The sequence below is a fragment of the Ascidiella aspersa genome, chromosome 5 (genome assembly GCF_963924565.1).
Source record: "Ascidiella aspersa chromosome 5, kaAscAspe10.2, whole genome shotgun sequence".
Lineage (NCBI taxonomy): Eukaryota > Metazoa > Chordata > Ascidiacea > Phlebobranchia > Ascidiidae > Ascidiella > Ascidiella aspersa.
The window spans coordinates 8,271,085-8,285,516 of NC_139451.1; the positions used below are offsets into that span (position 1 = coordinate 8,271,085).

At 37.3% G+C, this 14,432-nt stretch overlaps 45 non-coding genes across 45 annotated transcripts; all 45 read right to left on the reverse strand.

Moving 5' to 3' along the window:
• Positions 1-163: 163 nt before the first annotated feature.
• Positions 164-282, reverse strand: LOC146142055 (U5 spliceosomal RNA). Its single transcript, XR_014499584.1, has one exon. It is a non-coding gene; the product is annotated as a U5 spliceosomal RNA (small nuclear RNA).
• Positions 283-489: 207 nt separating this feature from the next.
• Positions 490-625, reverse strand: LOC146142056 (U4 spliceosomal RNA). The gene has a single exon (XR_014499792.1). It is a non-coding gene; the product is annotated as a U4 spliceosomal RNA (small nuclear RNA).
• Positions 626-794: 169 nt separating this feature from the next.
• On the reverse strand, positions 795-913 carry LOC146142057 (U5 spliceosomal RNA). The gene has a single exon (XR_014499500.1). It is a non-coding gene; the product is annotated as a U5 spliceosomal RNA (small nuclear RNA).
• A 209-nt stretch (positions 914-1,122) lies between these two features.
• LOC146142058 (U4 spliceosomal RNA) lies at positions 1,123-1,258 on the reverse strand. The gene has a single exon (XR_014499747.1). It is a non-coding gene; the product is annotated as a U4 spliceosomal RNA (small nuclear RNA).
• A 169-nt stretch (positions 1,259-1,427) lies between these two features.
• On the reverse strand, positions 1,428-1,546 carry LOC146142059 (U5 spliceosomal RNA). The gene has a single exon (XR_014499628.1). It is a non-coding gene; the product is annotated as a U5 spliceosomal RNA (small nuclear RNA).
• Positions 1,547-1,755: 209 nt separating this feature from the next.
• On the reverse strand, positions 1,756-1,891 carry LOC146142060 (U4 spliceosomal RNA). Its single transcript, XR_014499948.1, has one exon. It is a non-coding gene; the product is annotated as a U4 spliceosomal RNA (small nuclear RNA).
• A 169-nt stretch (positions 1,892-2,060) lies between these two features.
• On the reverse strand, positions 2,061-2,179 carry LOC146142061 (U5 spliceosomal RNA). Its single transcript, XR_014499639.1, has one exon. It is a non-coding gene; the product is annotated as a U5 spliceosomal RNA (small nuclear RNA).
• A 209-nt stretch (positions 2,180-2,388) lies between these two features.
• On the reverse strand, positions 2,389-2,523 carry LOC146142062 (U4 spliceosomal RNA). The gene has a single exon (XR_014499868.1). It is a non-coding gene; the product is annotated as a U4 spliceosomal RNA (small nuclear RNA).
• Positions 2,524-2,705: 182 nt separating this feature from the next.
• On the reverse strand, positions 2,706-2,824 carry LOC146142063 (U5 spliceosomal RNA). Its single transcript, XR_014499275.1, has one exon. It is a non-coding gene; the product is annotated as a U5 spliceosomal RNA (small nuclear RNA).
• A 209-nt stretch (positions 2,825-3,033) lies between these two features.
• On the reverse strand, positions 3,034-3,169 carry LOC146142064 (U4 spliceosomal RNA). Its single transcript, XR_014499999.1, has one exon. It is a non-coding gene; the product is annotated as a U4 spliceosomal RNA (small nuclear RNA).
• Positions 3,170-3,338: 169 nt separating this feature from the next.
• Positions 3,339-3,457, reverse strand: LOC146142065 (U5 spliceosomal RNA). The gene has a single exon (XR_014499388.1). It is a non-coding gene; the product is annotated as a U5 spliceosomal RNA (small nuclear RNA).
• Positions 3,458-3,666: 209 nt separating this feature from the next.
• LOC146142066 (U4 spliceosomal RNA) lies at positions 3,667-3,802 on the reverse strand. The gene has a single exon (XR_014499993.1). It is a non-coding gene; the product is annotated as a U4 spliceosomal RNA (small nuclear RNA).
• A 169-nt stretch (positions 3,803-3,971) lies between these two features.
• On the reverse strand, positions 3,972-4,090 carry LOC146142067 (U5 spliceosomal RNA). Its single transcript, XR_014499315.1, has one exon. It is a non-coding gene; the product is annotated as a U5 spliceosomal RNA (small nuclear RNA).
• A 209-nt stretch (positions 4,091-4,299) lies between these two features.
• LOC146142068 (U4 spliceosomal RNA) lies at positions 4,300-4,435 on the reverse strand. Its single transcript, XR_014499879.1, has one exon. It is a non-coding gene; the product is annotated as a U4 spliceosomal RNA (small nuclear RNA).
• Positions 4,436-4,604: 169 nt separating this feature from the next.
• On the reverse strand, positions 4,605-4,723 carry LOC146142069 (U5 spliceosomal RNA). Its single transcript, XR_014499598.1, has one exon. It is a non-coding gene; the product is annotated as a U5 spliceosomal RNA (small nuclear RNA).
• Positions 4,724-4,932: 209 nt separating this feature from the next.
• LOC146142070 (U4 spliceosomal RNA) lies at positions 4,933-5,068 on the reverse strand. The gene has a single exon (XR_014499795.1). It is a non-coding gene; the product is annotated as a U4 spliceosomal RNA (small nuclear RNA).
• Positions 5,069-5,237: 169 nt separating this feature from the next.
• On the reverse strand, positions 5,238-5,356 carry LOC146142071 (U5 spliceosomal RNA). Its single transcript, XR_014499376.1, has one exon. It is a non-coding gene; the product is annotated as a U5 spliceosomal RNA (small nuclear RNA).
• Positions 5,357-5,565: 209 nt separating this feature from the next.
• LOC146142072 (U4 spliceosomal RNA) lies at positions 5,566-5,701 on the reverse strand. The gene has a single exon (XR_014499880.1). It is a non-coding gene; the product is annotated as a U4 spliceosomal RNA (small nuclear RNA).
• A 169-nt stretch (positions 5,702-5,870) lies between these two features.
• LOC146142073 (U5 spliceosomal RNA) lies at positions 5,871-5,989 on the reverse strand. The gene has a single exon (XR_014499472.1). It is a non-coding gene; the product is annotated as a U5 spliceosomal RNA (small nuclear RNA).
• Positions 5,990-6,198: 209 nt separating this feature from the next.
• LOC146142074 (U4 spliceosomal RNA) lies at positions 6,199-6,334 on the reverse strand. The gene has a single exon (XR_014499920.1). It is a non-coding gene; the product is annotated as a U4 spliceosomal RNA (small nuclear RNA).
• Positions 6,335-6,501: 167 nt separating this feature from the next.
• LOC146142075 (U5 spliceosomal RNA) lies at positions 6,502-6,620 on the reverse strand. Its single transcript, XR_014499384.1, has one exon. It is a non-coding gene; the product is annotated as a U5 spliceosomal RNA (small nuclear RNA).
• Positions 6,621-6,829: 209 nt separating this feature from the next.
• LOC146142076 (U4 spliceosomal RNA) lies at positions 6,830-6,965 on the reverse strand. Its single transcript, XR_014500041.1, has one exon. It is a non-coding gene; the product is annotated as a U4 spliceosomal RNA (small nuclear RNA).
• A 169-nt stretch (positions 6,966-7,134) lies between these two features.
• On the reverse strand, positions 7,135-7,253 carry LOC146142077 (U5 spliceosomal RNA). The gene has a single exon (XR_014499548.1). It is a non-coding gene; the product is annotated as a U5 spliceosomal RNA (small nuclear RNA).
• Positions 7,254-7,460: 207 nt separating this feature from the next.
• LOC146142078 (U4 spliceosomal RNA) lies at positions 7,461-7,601 on the reverse strand. The gene has a single exon (XR_014500058.1). It is a non-coding gene; the product is annotated as a U4 spliceosomal RNA (small nuclear RNA).
• Positions 7,602-7,770: 169 nt separating this feature from the next.
• On the reverse strand, positions 7,771-7,889 carry LOC146142079 (U5 spliceosomal RNA). The gene has a single exon (XR_014499615.1). It is a non-coding gene; the product is annotated as a U5 spliceosomal RNA (small nuclear RNA).
• Positions 7,890-8,096: 207 nt separating this feature from the next.
• Positions 8,097-8,232, reverse strand: LOC146142080 (U4 spliceosomal RNA). The gene has a single exon (XR_014499794.1). It is a non-coding gene; the product is annotated as a U4 spliceosomal RNA (small nuclear RNA).
• A 169-nt stretch (positions 8,233-8,401) lies between these two features.
• Positions 8,402-8,520, reverse strand: LOC146142081 (U5 spliceosomal RNA). Its single transcript, XR_014499585.1, has one exon. It is a non-coding gene; the product is annotated as a U5 spliceosomal RNA (small nuclear RNA).
• Positions 8,521-8,727: 207 nt separating this feature from the next.
• LOC146142082 (U4 spliceosomal RNA) lies at positions 8,728-8,863 on the reverse strand. The gene has a single exon (XR_014499793.1). It is a non-coding gene; the product is annotated as a U4 spliceosomal RNA (small nuclear RNA).
• Positions 8,864-9,032: 169 nt separating this feature from the next.
• On the reverse strand, positions 9,033-9,151 carry LOC146142083 (U5 spliceosomal RNA). The gene has a single exon (XR_014499607.1). It is a non-coding gene; the product is annotated as a U5 spliceosomal RNA (small nuclear RNA).
• A 209-nt stretch (positions 9,152-9,360) lies between these two features.
• LOC146142084 (U4 spliceosomal RNA) lies at positions 9,361-9,496 on the reverse strand. The gene has a single exon (XR_014499748.1). It is a non-coding gene; the product is annotated as a U4 spliceosomal RNA (small nuclear RNA).
• A 169-nt stretch (positions 9,497-9,665) lies between these two features.
• Positions 9,666-9,784, reverse strand: LOC146142085 (U5 spliceosomal RNA). The gene has a single exon (XR_014499629.1). It is a non-coding gene; the product is annotated as a U5 spliceosomal RNA (small nuclear RNA).
• Positions 9,785-9,993: 209 nt separating this feature from the next.
• Positions 9,994-10,129, reverse strand: LOC146142086 (U4 spliceosomal RNA). Its single transcript, XR_014499996.1, has one exon. It is a non-coding gene; the product is annotated as a U4 spliceosomal RNA (small nuclear RNA).
• Positions 10,130-10,298: 169 nt separating this feature from the next.
• LOC146142087 (U5 spliceosomal RNA) lies at positions 10,299-10,417 on the reverse strand. The gene has a single exon (XR_014499638.1). It is a non-coding gene; the product is annotated as a U5 spliceosomal RNA (small nuclear RNA).
• Positions 10,418-10,626: 209 nt separating this feature from the next.
• On the reverse strand, positions 10,627-10,761 carry LOC146142088 (U4 spliceosomal RNA). The gene has a single exon (XR_014499869.1). It is a non-coding gene; the product is annotated as a U4 spliceosomal RNA (small nuclear RNA).
• A 182-nt stretch (positions 10,762-10,943) lies between these two features.
• On the reverse strand, positions 10,944-11,062 carry LOC146142089 (U5 spliceosomal RNA). Its single transcript, XR_014499276.1, has one exon. It is a non-coding gene; the product is annotated as a U5 spliceosomal RNA (small nuclear RNA).
• A 209-nt stretch (positions 11,063-11,271) lies between these two features.
• LOC146142090 (U4 spliceosomal RNA) lies at positions 11,272-11,407 on the reverse strand. Its single transcript, XR_014500001.1, has one exon. It is a non-coding gene; the product is annotated as a U4 spliceosomal RNA (small nuclear RNA).
• Positions 11,408-11,576: 169 nt separating this feature from the next.
• On the reverse strand, positions 11,577-11,695 carry LOC146142091 (U5 spliceosomal RNA). Its single transcript, XR_014499316.1, has one exon. It is a non-coding gene; the product is annotated as a U5 spliceosomal RNA (small nuclear RNA).
• A 209-nt stretch (positions 11,696-11,904) lies between these two features.
• On the reverse strand, positions 11,905-12,040 carry LOC146142092 (U4 spliceosomal RNA). Its single transcript, XR_014499881.1, has one exon. It is a non-coding gene; the product is annotated as a U4 spliceosomal RNA (small nuclear RNA).
• A 169-nt stretch (positions 12,041-12,209) lies between these two features.
• On the reverse strand, positions 12,210-12,328 carry LOC146142093 (U5 spliceosomal RNA). Its single transcript, XR_014499473.1, has one exon. It is a non-coding gene; the product is annotated as a U5 spliceosomal RNA (small nuclear RNA).
• Positions 12,329-12,537: 209 nt separating this feature from the next.
• Positions 12,538-12,673, reverse strand: LOC146142094 (U4 spliceosomal RNA). The gene has a single exon (XR_014499749.1). It is a non-coding gene; the product is annotated as a U4 spliceosomal RNA (small nuclear RNA).
• A 169-nt stretch (positions 12,674-12,842) lies between these two features.
• On the reverse strand, positions 12,843-12,961 carry LOC146142095 (U5 spliceosomal RNA). Its single transcript, XR_014499377.1, has one exon. It is a non-coding gene; the product is annotated as a U5 spliceosomal RNA (small nuclear RNA).
• Positions 12,962-13,170: 209 nt separating this feature from the next.
• LOC146142096 (U4 spliceosomal RNA) lies at positions 13,171-13,306 on the reverse strand. The gene has a single exon (XR_014499750.1). It is a non-coding gene; the product is annotated as a U4 spliceosomal RNA (small nuclear RNA).
• Positions 13,307-13,474: 168 nt separating this feature from the next.
• LOC146142097 (U5 spliceosomal RNA) lies at positions 13,475-13,593 on the reverse strand. The gene has a single exon (XR_014499317.1). It is a non-coding gene; the product is annotated as a U5 spliceosomal RNA (small nuclear RNA).
• A 209-nt stretch (positions 13,594-13,802) lies between these two features.
• On the reverse strand, positions 13,803-13,938 carry LOC146142098 (U4 spliceosomal RNA). The gene has a single exon (XR_014499838.1). It is a non-coding gene; the product is annotated as a U4 spliceosomal RNA (small nuclear RNA).
• Positions 13,939-14,107: 169 nt separating this feature from the next.
• On the reverse strand, positions 14,108-14,226 carry LOC146142099 (U5 spliceosomal RNA). The gene has a single exon (XR_014499474.1). It is a non-coding gene; the product is annotated as a U5 spliceosomal RNA (small nuclear RNA).
• Positions 14,227-14,432: the final 206 nt, after the last annotated feature.

Consider the following 14,432-nt stretch of genomic DNA (forward strand, 5'->3'; position numbering starts at 1 on the left):
ACGCAGTTCGAGATAGCAATAAACGAATAATTTATTTTTTTTAGTTTGTTGCAACCTTCACCCCGATGCAAAGATACGTTAAACTTGTAGACTACACTAAATCAGGTCTTCGTTTATTTTGAACTGCTTAGATTAAGTCAAGTTTAACTATTTTTTCGGTAAAACTGCAGAACATGTCTGCAGATGCAAGAAATAACTAAAGACTCATTGCAATGTCCCACTTCACGGAAATCTTTAGTAAAAGGCGAAAGATTTTCACGTTGTGAAATGAGACCAGAGAAACGAGGTTTGACATTTTATGTTTATAACGGAAGTTACTGCGACTAAGAATTGCTGTGCCAGGCAAATCTTGGGATGCCATAGAAGACAATCTTGCTACTGAATCTAAATTTAGTGAGACAAACTTTACCAAAAAAACATAAAACGACTGATATATAGCAGAAAGCAGATTTTCGACATAGTTGTGAAAGAGATCTTGTCTGGATAACGATTTCTTAAAACCGGTCAAATATTGCCGCGAAAGCTTTTTCAGCTATCGGGCGGGGTATTGGGAATAGTTTTCAACTAGCAATAATCGCGCCTCGGATAAACCTCATCAGCTACGATATCGCCACTGCGCAAAGACAACCACACGCAGTTCGAGATAGCAATAAACGAATAATTTATTTTTTTTAGTTTGTTGCAACCTTCACCCCGATGCAAAGATACGTTAAACTTGTAGACTACACTAAATCAGGTCTTCTTTTATTTTGAACTGCTTAGATTAAGTCAAGTTTAACTCATTTTTCGGTAAAACTGCAGAACATGTCTGCAGATGCAAGAAATAACTAAAGACTCATTGCAATGTCCCGCTTCACGGAAATCTTTAGTAAAAGGCGAAAGATTTACACGTTGTGAAGTGAGACCAGAGTAACGAGGTTTTGGCATTTTATGTTTATAACGGAAGTTACTGCGACTAAGAATTGCTGTGCCAGGCAACCCTTGGGATGCCATAAAAGACAATTTTGCTACTGAATCTATATTTAGTTTGACAAACTTTACCAAAAGAAAAATAAAACAACTAATCTATAGAAGAAAGTAGATTTTCGACATAGTTGTGAAAGAGATGTTGTCTGGATAACGATTTCTTAAAACCGGTCAAATATTGCCGCGAAAGCTTTTTAAGCCATCGGGCGGGGTATTGGGTATAGTTTTCAACTAGCAATAATCGCGCCTCGGATAAACCTCATCAGCTACGATATCGCCACTGCGCAAAGACAACCACACGCAGTTCGAGATAGCAATAAACGACTAATTTATTTTTTTTAATTTGTTGCAACCTTCACCCCGATGCAGAGATACGATAAACTTGTAGACTACACTAAATCAGGTCTTCTTTTATTTTGAACTGCTTAGATTAAGTCAAGTTTTACTCATTTTTCGGTAAAACTGCAGAACATGTCTGCAGATGCAAGAAATAACTAAAGACTCATAGCAATGTCCCACTTCACGGAAATGTTTAATAAAAGGCGAAAGATTTACACGTTGTGAAGTGAGACCAGAGTAACGAGGTTTTGGCATTTTATGTTTATAACGGAAGTTACTGCGACTAAGAATTGCTGTGTCAGGCAACTCTTGGGATGCCATAAAAGACAATTTTGCTACTGAATCTATATTTAGTGTGACAAACTTTACCAAAAGAAACATGAAACAACTAATCTATAGAAGAAAGTAGATTTTCGACATAGTTGTGAAAGAGATGTTGTCTGGATAACGATTTCTTAAAACCGGTCAAATATTGCCGCGAAAGCTTTTTAAGCCATCGGGCGGGGTATTGGTTATAGTTTTCAACTAGCAAAAAACGCGCCTCGGATAAACCTCATCAGCTACGATATCGCCACTGCGCAAAGACAACCACACGCAGTTCGAGATAGCAATAAACGACTAATTTATTTTTTTTAGTTTGTTGCAACCTTCACCCCGTTGCAGAGATACGTTAAACTTGTAGACTACACGAAATCAGGTCTTGTTTTATTTTGAACTGCTTAGATTAAGTCAAGTTTAACTCATTTTTAGGTAAAACTGCAGAACATGTCTGCAGATGCAAGAAATAACTAAAGACTCATTGCGATGTTCCACTTGACGAAAATGTTTAGTAAAAGGCGAAAGATTTTCACGTTGTGAAATGAGACCAGAGTAACGAGGTTTTGGCATTTCATTTTTATAAAGGAGGTTACTGCGACTAAGAATTGCTGTGCCAGGGAACTCTTGGGATGCCATAAAAGACAATTATGCTACTGAATCTATATTTAGTGTGCCAAACTTTACCCAAAGAAATATAAAACAACTAATCTATAGAAGAAAGTAGATTTTCGACATAGTTGTGAAAGAGATGTTGTCTGGATAACGATTTCTTAAAACCGGTCAAATATTGCCGCGAAAGCTTTTAAGCCATCGGGCGGGGTATTGGGTATAGTTTTCAACTAGCAATAATCGCGCCTCGGATAAACCTCATCAACTACAATATCGCCACTGCGCAAAGACAACCACACGCAGTTCGAGATAGCAATAAACGACTATTTTATTTTTTTTAGTTTGTTGCAACCTTCACCCCGATGCAGAGATACGTTAAACTTGTAGACTACACTAAATCAGGTCTTGTTTTATTTTGAACTGCTTAGATTAAGTCAAGTTTAACTCATTTTTCGGGAAAACTGCAGAACATGTCTGCAGAACATGTCTGCAGATGCAAGAAATAACTAAAGACTCATTGCAATGTCCCACTTCACGGAAATCTTTAGTAAAAGGCGAAAGATTTATACGTTGTGAAGTGAGACCAGAGTAACGAGGTTTTGGCATTTTATGTTTATAACGGAAGTTACTGCGACTAAGAATTGCTGTGGCAGGGAACTCTTGGGATGCCATAAAAGACAATTTTGCTACTGAATCTATATTTAGTTTGACAAACTTTACCAAAAGAAACATGAAACAACTAATCTATAGAAGAAAGTAGATTTTCGACATAGTTGTGAAAGAGATGTTGTCTGGATAACGATTTCTTAAAACCGGTCAAATATTGCCGCGAAAGCTTTTTAAGTCATCGGGCGGGGTATTGGGTATAGTTTTCAACTAGCAATCATCGCGCCTCGGACAAACCTCATAAGCTACGATATCGCCACTGCGCAAAGACAACCACACGCAGTTCGAGATAGCAATAAAGGACTAATTTATTTTTTTTAGTTTGTTGCAACCTTCACCCCGATGCAGAGATACGTTAAACTTGTAGACTACACGAAATCAGGTCTTGTTTTATTTTGAACTGCTTAGATTAAATCAAGTTTAACTCATTTTTCGGTAAAACTGCAGAACATGTCTGCAGATACAAGAAATAACTAAAGACTCATTGCAATGTCCCACTTCACGGAAATCTTCAGTAAAAGGCGAAAGATTTATACGTTGTGAAGTGAGACCAGAGTAACGAGGTTTTGGCATTTTATGTTTATAACGGAAGTTACTGCGACTAAGAATTGCTGTGCCAGGGAACTCTTGGGATGCCATAAAAGACAATTTTGCTACTGAATCTATATTTAGTTTGACAAACTTTACCAAAAGAAAAATAAAACAACTAATCTATAGAAGAAAGTAGATTTTCGACATAGTTGTGAAAGAGATGTTGTCTGGATAACGATTTCTTAAAACCGGTCAAATATTGCCGCGAAAGCTTTTTAAGCCATCGGGCGGGGTATTGGGTATAGTTTTCAACTAGCAATAATCGCGGCTCGGATAAACCTCATCAGCTACGATATCGCCACTGCGCAAAGACAACCACACGCAGTTCGAGATAGCAATAAACGACTAATTTATTTTTTTTAGTTTGTTGCAACCTTCACCCCGATGCAGAGATACGTTAAACTTGTAGACTACACTAAATCAGGTCTTCTTTTATTTTGAACTGCTTAGATTAAGTCAAGTTTAACTCATTTTTCGGTAAAACTGCAGAACATGTCTGCAGATGCAAGAAATAACTAAAGACTCATTGCAATGTCCCACTTCACGGAAATCTTTAGTAAAAGGCGAAAGATTTACACGTTGTGAAGTGAGACCAGAGTAACGAGGTTTTGGCATTTTATGTTTATAACGGAAGTTACTGCGACTAAGAATTGCTGTGCCAGGCAACTCTTGGGATGCCATAAAAGACAATTTTGCTACTGAATCTATATTTAGTGTGACAAACTTTACCAAAAGAAACATAAAACAACTAATCTATAGAAGAAAGTAGATTTTCGACATAGTTGTGAAAGAGATGTTGTCTGGATAACGATTTCTTAAAACCGGTCAAATATTGCCGCGAAAGCTTTTTAAGCCATCGGGCGGGGTATTGGTTATAGTTTTCAACTAGCAAAAATCGCGCCTCGGATAAACCTCATCAGCTACAATATCGCCACTGCGCAAAGACAACCACACGCAGTTCGAGATAGCAATAAACGACTAATTTATTTTTTTTAGTTTGTTGCAACCTTCATCCCGATGCAGAGATACGTTAAACTTGTAGACTACACTAAATCAGGTCTTCTTTTATTTTGAACTGCTTAGATTAAGTCAAGTTTAACTCATTTTTCGGTAAAACTGCAGAACATGTCTGCAGATGCAAGAAATAACTAAAGACTCATTGCAATGTCCCACTTCACGGAAATCTTTAGTAAAAGGCGAAAGATTTACACGTTGTGAAATGAGACCACAGTAACGAGGTTTTAGCATTTTATGTTTATAACGGAAGTTACTGCGACTAAGAATTGCTGTGCCAGGGAACTCTTGGGATGCCTTAAAAGACAATTTTGCTACTGAATCTATATTTAGTTTGACAAACTTTACCAAAAGAAACATAAAACAACTAATCTATAGAAGAAAGTAGATTTTCGACATAGTTGTGAAAGAGTTGTTGTCTGGATAACGATTTCTTAAAACCGGTCAAATATTGCCGCGAAAGCTTTTCAAGCCATCGGGCGGGGTATTGGGTATAGTTTTCAACTAGCAATAATCGCGCCTCGGATAAACCTCATCAGCTACGATATCGCCACTGCGCAAAGACAACCACACGCAGTTCGAGATAGCAATAAACGACTAATTTATTTTTTTTAGTTTGTTGCAACCTTCACCCCGATGCAGAGATACGTTAAACTTGTAGACTACACTAAATCAGGTCTTGTTTTATTTTGAACTGCTTAGATTAAGTCAAGTTTAACTCATTTTTCGGTAAAACTGCAGAACATGTCTGCAGATCCAAGAAATAACTAAAGACTCATTGCAATGTCCCACTTCACGGAAATCTTTAGTAAAAGGCGAAAGATTTACACGTTGTGAAATGAGACCAGAGTAACGAGGTTTTAGCATTTTATGTTTATAACGGAAGTTACTGCGACTAAGAATTGCTGTGCCAGGGAACTCTTGGGATGCCATAAAAGACAATTTTGCTACTGAATCTATATTTAGTTTGACAAACTTTACCAAAAGAAACATAAAACAACTAATCTATAGAAGAAAGTAGATTTTCGACATAGTTGTGAAAGAGATGTTGTCTGGATAACGATTTCTTAAAACCGGTCAAATATTGCCGCGAAAGCTTTTTAAGCCATCGGGCGGGGTATTGGTTATAGTTTTCAACTAGCAAAAATCGCGCCTCGGATAAACCTCATCAGCTACAATATCGCCACTGCGCAAAGACAACCACACGCAGTTCGAGATAGCAATAAACGACTAATTTATTTTTTTTAGTTTGTTGCAACCTTCATCCCGATGCAGAGATACGTTAAACTTGTAGACTACACTAAATCAGGTCTTTTTTTATTTTGAACTGCTTAGATTAAGTCAAGTTTAACTCATTTTTCGGTAAAACTGCAGAACATGTCTGCAGATGCAAGAAATAACTAAAGACTCATTGCAATGTCCCACTTCACGGAAATCTTTAGTAAAAGGCGAAAGATTTACACGTTGTGAAATGAGACCAGAGTAACGAGGTTTTAGCATTTTATGTTTATAACGGAAGTTACTGCGACTAAGAATTACTGTGCCAGGGAACTCTTGGGATGCCATAAAAGACAATTTTGCTACTGAATCTATATTTAGTTTGACAAACTTTACCAAAAGAAAAATAAAACAACTAATCTATAGAAGAAAGTAGATTTTCGACATAGTTGTGAAAGAGATGTTGTCTGGATAACGATTTCTTAAAACCGGTCAAATATTGCCGCGAAAGCTTTTTAAGCCATCGGGCGGGGTATTGGGTATAGTTTTCAACTAGCAATAATCGCGCCTCGGATAAACCTCATCAGCTACGATATCGTCACTGCGCAAAGTCAACCACACGCAGTTCGAGATAGCAATAAACGACTAATTTTTTTTTTAGTTTGTTGCAACATTCACCCCGATGCAGAGATAAGTTAAACTTGTAGACTAAACTAAATTAGATCTTCTTTTATTTTGAACTGCTTAGATTAAGTCAAGTTTAACTATTTTTTCGGTAAAACTGCAGAACATGTCTGCAGATGCAAGAAATAACTAAAGACTCATTGCAATGTCCCACTTCACGGAAATCTTTAGTAAAAGGCAAAAGATTTACACGTTGTGAAGTGAGACCAGAGTAACGAGGTTTTGGCATTTTATGTTTATAACGGAAGTTACTGCGACTAAGAATTGCTGTGCCAGGGAACTCTTGGGATGCCATAGAAGACAATTTTGCTACTGAATCTATATTTAGTGTGACAAACTTCATCAAAAGAAACATAAAACAACTAATATATAGAAGAAAGCAGATTTTTTACATATTTGTGCAAGAGATGTTGTCTGTATAACGATTTCTTAAAACCGGTTAAATATTGCCGCGAAAGCTTTTTAAGCCATCGGGCGGGTTATTGGGTATAGTTTTCAACTAGCAAAAATCGCGCCTAGGATAAACCTCATCAGCTACGATATCGCCACTGCGCAAAGTCAACGACATGCAGTTCGAGATAGTAGTAAACGACTAATCTATTTTTTTTAATTTGTTGCAACCTTCACGCCGATGCAAAGATACGTTAAACTTGTAGACTAAACTAAATTAGATCTTCTTTTATTTTGAACTGCTTAGATTAAGTCAAGTTTAACTCATTTTTCGGTAAAACTGCAGAATATGTCTGCAGATGCAAGAAATAACTAAAGACTCATTGCAATGTCCCACTTCACGGAAATCTTTAGTAAAAGGCGAAAGATTTTCACGTTGTGAAATGAGACCAGAGAAACGAGGTTTGACATTTTATGTTTATAACGGAAGTTACTTCGACTAAGAATTGCTGTGCCAGGCAAATCTTGGGATGCCATAGAAGATAATCTTGCTACTGAATCTAAATTTAGTGAGACAAACTTTACCAAAAAAACATAAAACGATTGATATATAGCAGAAAGCAGATTTTCTACATAGTTGTGAAAGAGATCTTGTCTGGATAACGATTTCTTAAAACCGGTCAAATATTGCCGCGAAAGCTTTTTCAGCTATCGGGGGGGGGGGGGTATTGGGTATAGTTTTCAACTAGCAATAATCGCGCCTCGGATAAACCTCATCAGCTACGATATCGCCACTGCGCAAAGACAACCACACGCAGTTCGAGATAGCAATAAACGACTAATTTATTTTTTTTAGTTTGTTGCAACCTTCACCCCGATGCAGAGATACGTTAAACTTGTAGACTACACTAAATCAGGTCTTCTTTTATTTTGAACTGCTTAGATTAAGTCAAGTTTAACTCATTTTTCGGTAAAACTGCAGAACATGTATGCAGATGCAAGAAATAACTAAAGACTCATTGCAATGTCCCGCTTCACGGAAATCTTTAGTAAAAGGCGAAAGATTTACACGTTGTGAAATGAGACCAGAGAAACGAGGTTTGACATTTTATGTTTATAACGGAAGTTACTTCGACTAAGAATTGCTGTGCCAGGCAAATCTTGGGATGGCATAGAAGACAATCTTGCTACTGAATCTAAATTTAGTGAGACAAACTTTACCAAAAAAACATAAAACGACTTATATATAGCAGAAAGCAGATTTTCGACATAGTTGTGAAAGAGATCTTGTCTGGATAACGATTTCTTAAAACCGGTCAAATATTGCCGCGAAAGCTTTTTCAGCTATCGGGCGGGGTATTGGTTATAGTTTTCAACTAGCAATAATCGCGCCTCGGATAAACCTCATCAGCTGCGATATCGCCACTGCGCAAAGACAACCACACGCAGTTCGAGATAGCAATAAACGAATAATTTATTTTTTTTAGTTTGTTGCAACCTTCACCCCGATGCAAAGATACGTTAAACTTGTAGACTACACTAAATCAGGTCTTCGTTTATTTTGAACTGCTTAGATTAAGTCAAGTTTAACTATTTTTTCGGTAAAACTGCAGAACATGTCTGCAGATGCAAGAAATAACTAAAGACTCATTGCAATGTCCCACTTCACGGAAATCTTTAGTAAAAGGCGAAAGATTTTCACGTTGTGAAATGAGACCAGAGAAACGAGGTTTGACATTTTATGTTTATAACGGAAGTTACTGCGACTAAGAATTGCTGTGCCAGGCAAATCTTGGGATGCCATAGAAGACAATCTTGCTACTGAATCTAAATTTAGTGAGACAAACTTTACCAAAAAAACATAAAACGACTGATATATAGCAGAAAGCAGATTTTCGACATAGTTGTGAAAGAGATCTTGTCTGGATAACGATTTCTTAAAACCGGTCAAATATTGCCGCGAAAGCTTTTTCAGCTATCGGGCGGGGTATTGGGAATAGTTTTCAACTAGCAATAATCGCGCCTCGGATAAACCTCATCAGCTACGATATCGCCACTGCGCAAAGACAACCACACGCAGTTCGAGATAGCAATAAACGAATAATTTATTTTTTTTAGTTTGTTGCAACCTTCACCCCGATGCAAAGATACGTTAAACTTGTAGACTACACTAAATCAGGTCTTCTTTTATTTTGAACTGCTTAGATTAAGTCAAGTTTAACTCATTTTTCGGTAAAACTGCAGAACATGTCTGCAGATGCAAGAAATAACTAAAGACTCATTGCAATGTCCCGCTTCACGGCAATCTTTAGTAAAAGGCGAAAGATTTACACGTTGTGAAGTGAGACCAGAGTAACGAGGTTTTGGCATTTTATGTTTATAACGGAAGTTACTGCGACTAAGAATTGCTGTGCCAGGCAACCCTTGGGATGCCATAAAAGACAATTTTGCTACTGAATCTATATTTAGTTTGACAAACTTTACCAAAAGAAAAATAAAACAACTAATCTATAGAAGAAAGTAGATTTTCGACATAGTTGTGAAAGAGATGTTGTCTGGATAACGATTTCTTAAAACCGGTCAAATATTGCCGCGAAAGCTTTTTAAGCCATCGGGCGGGGTATTGGGTATAGTTTTCAACTAGCAATAATCGCGCCTCGGATAAACCTCATCAGCTACGATATCGCCACTGCGCAAAGACAACCACACGCAGTTCGAGATAGCAATAAACGACTAATTTATTTTTTTTAATTTGTTGCAACCTTCACCCCGATGCAGAGATACGATAAACTTGTAGACTACACTAAATCAGGTCTTCTTTTATTTTGAACTGCTTAGATTAAGTCAAGTTTTACTCATTTTTCGGTAAAACTGCAGAACATGTCTGCAGATGCAAGAAATAACTAAAGACTCATAGCAATGTCCCACTTCACGGAAATGTTTAATAAAAGGCGAAAGATTTACACGTTGTGAAGTGAGACCAGAGTAACGAGGTTTTGGCATTTTATGTTTATAACGGAAGTTACTGCGACTAAGAATTGCTGTGTCAGGCAACTCTTGGGATGCCATAAAAGACAATTTTGCTACTGAATCTATATTTAGTGTGACAAACTTTACCAAAAGAAACATGAAACAACTAATCTATAGAAGAAAGTAGATTTTCGACATAGTTGTGAAAGAGATGTTGTCTGGATAACGATTTCTTAAAACCGGTCAAATATTGCCGCGAAAGCTTTTTAAGCCATCGGGCGGGGTATTGGTTATAGTTTTCAACTAGCAAAAAACGCGCCTCGGATAAACCTCATCAGCTACGATATCGCCACTGCGCAAAGTCAACCACACGCAGTTCGAGATAGCAATAAACGACTAATTTATTTTTTTTAGTTTGTTGCAACCTTCACCCCGTTGCAGAGATACGTTAAACTTGTAGACTACACGAAATCAGGTCTTGCTTTATTTTGAACTGCTTAGATTAAGTCAAGTTTAACTCATTTTTAGGTAAAACTGCAGAACATGTCTGCAGATGCAAGAAATAACTAAAGACTCATTGCGATGTTCCACTTGACGGAAATGTTTAGTAAAAGGCGAAAGATTTTCACGTTGTGAAATGAGACCAGAGTAACGAGGTTTTGGCATTTCATTTTTATAAAGGAGGTTACTGCGACTAAGAATTGCTGTGCCAGGGAACTCTTGGGATGCCATAAAAGACAATTATGCTACTGAATCTATATTTAGTGTGCCAAACTTTACCCAAAGAAATATAAAACAACTAATCTATAGAAGAAAGTAGATTTTCGACATAGTTGTGAAAGAGATGTTGTCTGGATAACGATTTCTTAAAACCGGTCAAATATTGCCGCGAAAGCTTTTAAGCCATCGGGCGGGGTATTGGGTATAGTTTTCAACTAGCAATAATCGCGCCTCGGATAAACCTCATCAACTACAATATCGCCACTGCGCAAAGACAACCACACGCAGTTCGAGATAGCAATAAACGACTATTTTATTTTTTTTAGTTTGTTGCAACCTTCACCCCGATGCAGAGATACGTTAAACTTGTAGACTACACTAAATCAGGTCTTGTTTTATTTTGAACTGCTTAGATTAAGTCAAGTTTAACTCATTTTTCGGGAAAACTGCAGAACATGTCTGCAGAACATGTCTGCAGATGCAAGAAATAACTAAAGACTCACTGCAATGTCCCACTTCACGGAAATCTTTAGTAAAAGGCGAAAGATTTATACGTTGTGAAGTGAGACCAGAGTAACGAGGTTTTGGCATTTTATGTTTATAACGGAAGTTACTGCGACTAAGAATTGCTGTGGCAGGGAACTCTTGGGATGCCATAAAAGACAATTTTGCTACTGAATCTATATTTAGTTTGACAAACTTTACCAAAAGAAACATGAAACAACTAATCTATAGAAGAAAGTAGATTTTCGACATAGTTGTGAAAGAGATGTTGTCTGGATAACGATTTCTTAAAACCGGTCAAATATTGCCGCGAAAGCTTTTTAAGTCATCGGGCGGGGTATTGGGTATAGTTTTCAACTAGCAATCATCGCGCCTCGGACAAACCTCATAAGCTACGATATCGCCACTGCGCAAAGACAACCACACGCAGTTCGAGATAGCAATAAAGGACTAATTTATTTTTTTTAGTTTGTTGCAACCTTCACCCCGATGCAGAGATACGTTAAACTTGTAGACTACACTAAATCAGGTCTTCTTTTATTTTGAACTGCTTAGATTAAGTCAAGTTTAACTCATTTTTCGGTAAAACTGCAGAACATGTCTGCAGATGCAAGAAATAACTAAAGACTCATTGCAATGTCCCACTTCACGGAAATCTTTAGTAAAAGGCGAAAGATTTACACGTTGTGAAGTGAGACCAGAGTAACGAGGTTTTGGCATTTTATGTTTATAACGGAAGTTACTGCGACTAAGAATTGCTGTGCCAGGCAACTCTTGGGATGCCATAAAAGACAATTTTGCTACTGAATCTATATTTAGTGTGACAAACTTTACCAAAAGAAACATAAAACAACTAATCTATAGAAGAAAGTAGATTTTCGACATAGTTGTGAAAGAGATGTTGTCTGGATAACGATTTCTTAAAACCGGTCAAATATTGCCGCGAAAGCTTTTTAAGCCATCGGGCGGGGTATTGGTTATAGTTTTCAACTAGCAAAAATCGCGCCTCGGATAAACCTCATCAGCTACAATATCGCCACTGCGCAAAGACAACCACACGCAGTTCGAGATAGCAATAAACGACTAATTTATTTTTTTTAGTTTGTTGCAACCTTCATCCCGATGCAGAGATACGTTAAACTTGTAGACTACACTAAATCAGGTCTTCTTTTATTTTGAACTGCTTAGATTAAGTCAAGTTTAACTCATTTTTCGGTAAAACTGCAGAACATGTCTGCAGATGCAAGAAATAACTAAAGACTCATTGCAATGTCCCACTTCACGGAAATCTTTAGTAAAAGGCGAAAGATTTACACGTTGTGAAATGAGACCAGAGTAACGAGGTTTTAGCATTTTATGTTTATAACGGAAGTTACTGCGACTAAGAATTGCTGTGCCAGGGAACTCTTGGGATGCCTTAAAAGACAATTTTGCTACTGAATCTATATTTAGTTTGACAAACTTTACCAAAAGAAACATAAAACAACTAATCTATAGAAGAAAGTAGATTTTCGACATAGTTGTGAAAGAGTTGTTGTCTGGATAACGATTTCTTAAAACCGGTCAAATATTGCCGCGAAAGCTTTTTAAGCCATCGGGCGGGGTATTGGGTATAGTTTTCAACTAGCAATAATCGCGCCTCGGATAAACCTCATCAGCTACGATATCGCCACTGCGCAAAGACAACCACACGCAGTTCGAGATAGCAATAAACGACTAATTTATTTTTTTTAGTTTGTTGCAACCTTCACCCCGATGCAGAGATACGTTAAACTTGTAGACTACACTAAATCAGGTCTTCTTTTATTTTGAACTGCTTAGATTAAGTCAAGTTTAACTCATTTTTCGGTAAAACTGCAGAACATGTCTGCAGATCCAAGAAATAACTAAAGACTCATTGCAATGTCCCACTTCACGGAAATCTTTAGTAAAAGGCGAAAGATTTACACGTTGTGAAATGAGACCAGAGTAACGAGGTTTTAGCATTTTATGTTTATAACGGAAGTTACTGCGACTAAGAATTGCTGTGCCAGGGAACTCTTGGGATGCCATAAAAGACAATTTTGCTACTGAATCTATATTTAGTTTGACAAACTTTACCAAAAGAAACATAAAACAACTAATCTATAGAAGAAAGTAGATTTTCGACATAGTTGTGAAAGAGATGTTGTCTGGATAACGATTTCTTAAAACCGGTCAAATATTGCCGCGAAAGCTTTTTAAGCCATCGGGCGGGGTATTGGGTATAGTTTTCAACTAGCAATAATCGCGCCTCGGATAAACCTCATCAGCTACGATATCGCCACTGCGCAAAGACAACCACACGCAGTTCGAGATAGCAATAAACGACTAATTTATTTTTTTAGTTTGTTGCAACCTTCACCCCGATGCAGAGATACGTTAAACTTGTAGACTACACTAAATCAGGTCTTGTTTTATTTTGAACTGCTTAGATTAAGTCAAGTTTAACTCATTTTTCGGTAAAACTGCAGAACATGTCTGCAGATGCAAGAAATAACTAAAGACTCATTGCAATGTCCCACTTCACGGAAATCTTTAGTAAAAGGCGAAAGATTTACACGTTGTGAAGTGAGACCAGAGTAACGAGGTTTTGGCATTTTATGTTTATAACGGAAGTTACTGCGACTAAGAATTGCTGTGCCAGGCAACTCTTGGGATGCCATAAAAGACAATTTTGCTACTGAATCTATATTTAGTGTGACAAACTTTACCAAAAGAAACATAAAACAACTAATCTATAGAAGAAAGTCGATTTTCAACATAGTTGTGAAAGAGATGTTGTTTGGATAACGATTTCTTAAAACCGGTCAAATATTGCCGCGAAAGCTTTTTAAGCCATCGGGCGGGGTATTGGGTATAGTTTTCAACTAGCAATAATCGCGCCTCGGATAAACCTCATCAGCTACAATATCGCCACTGCGCAAAGACAACCACACGCAGTTCGAGATAGCAATAAACGACTAATTTATTTTTTTTAGTTTGTTGCAACCTTCACCCCGATGCAGAGATACGTTAAACTTGTAGACTACACTAAATCAGGTCTTGTTTTATTTTGAACTGCTTAGATTAAGTCAAGTTTAACTCATTTTTCGGTAAAACTGCAGAACATGTCTGCAGATGCAAGAAATAACTAAAGACTCATTGCAATGTCCCACTTCACGGAAATCTTTAGTAAAAGGCGAAAGATTTACACGTTGTGAAATGAGACCAGAGTAACGAGGTTTTAGCATTTTATGTTTATAACGGAAGTTACTGCGACTAAGAATTGCTGTGCCAGGGAACTCTTGGGATGCCATAAAAGACAATTTTGCTACTGAATCTATATTTAGTTTGACAAACTTTACCAAAAGAAACATAAAACAACTAATCTATAGAAGAAAGTAGATTTTCGACATAGTTGTGAAAGAGATGTTGTCTGGATA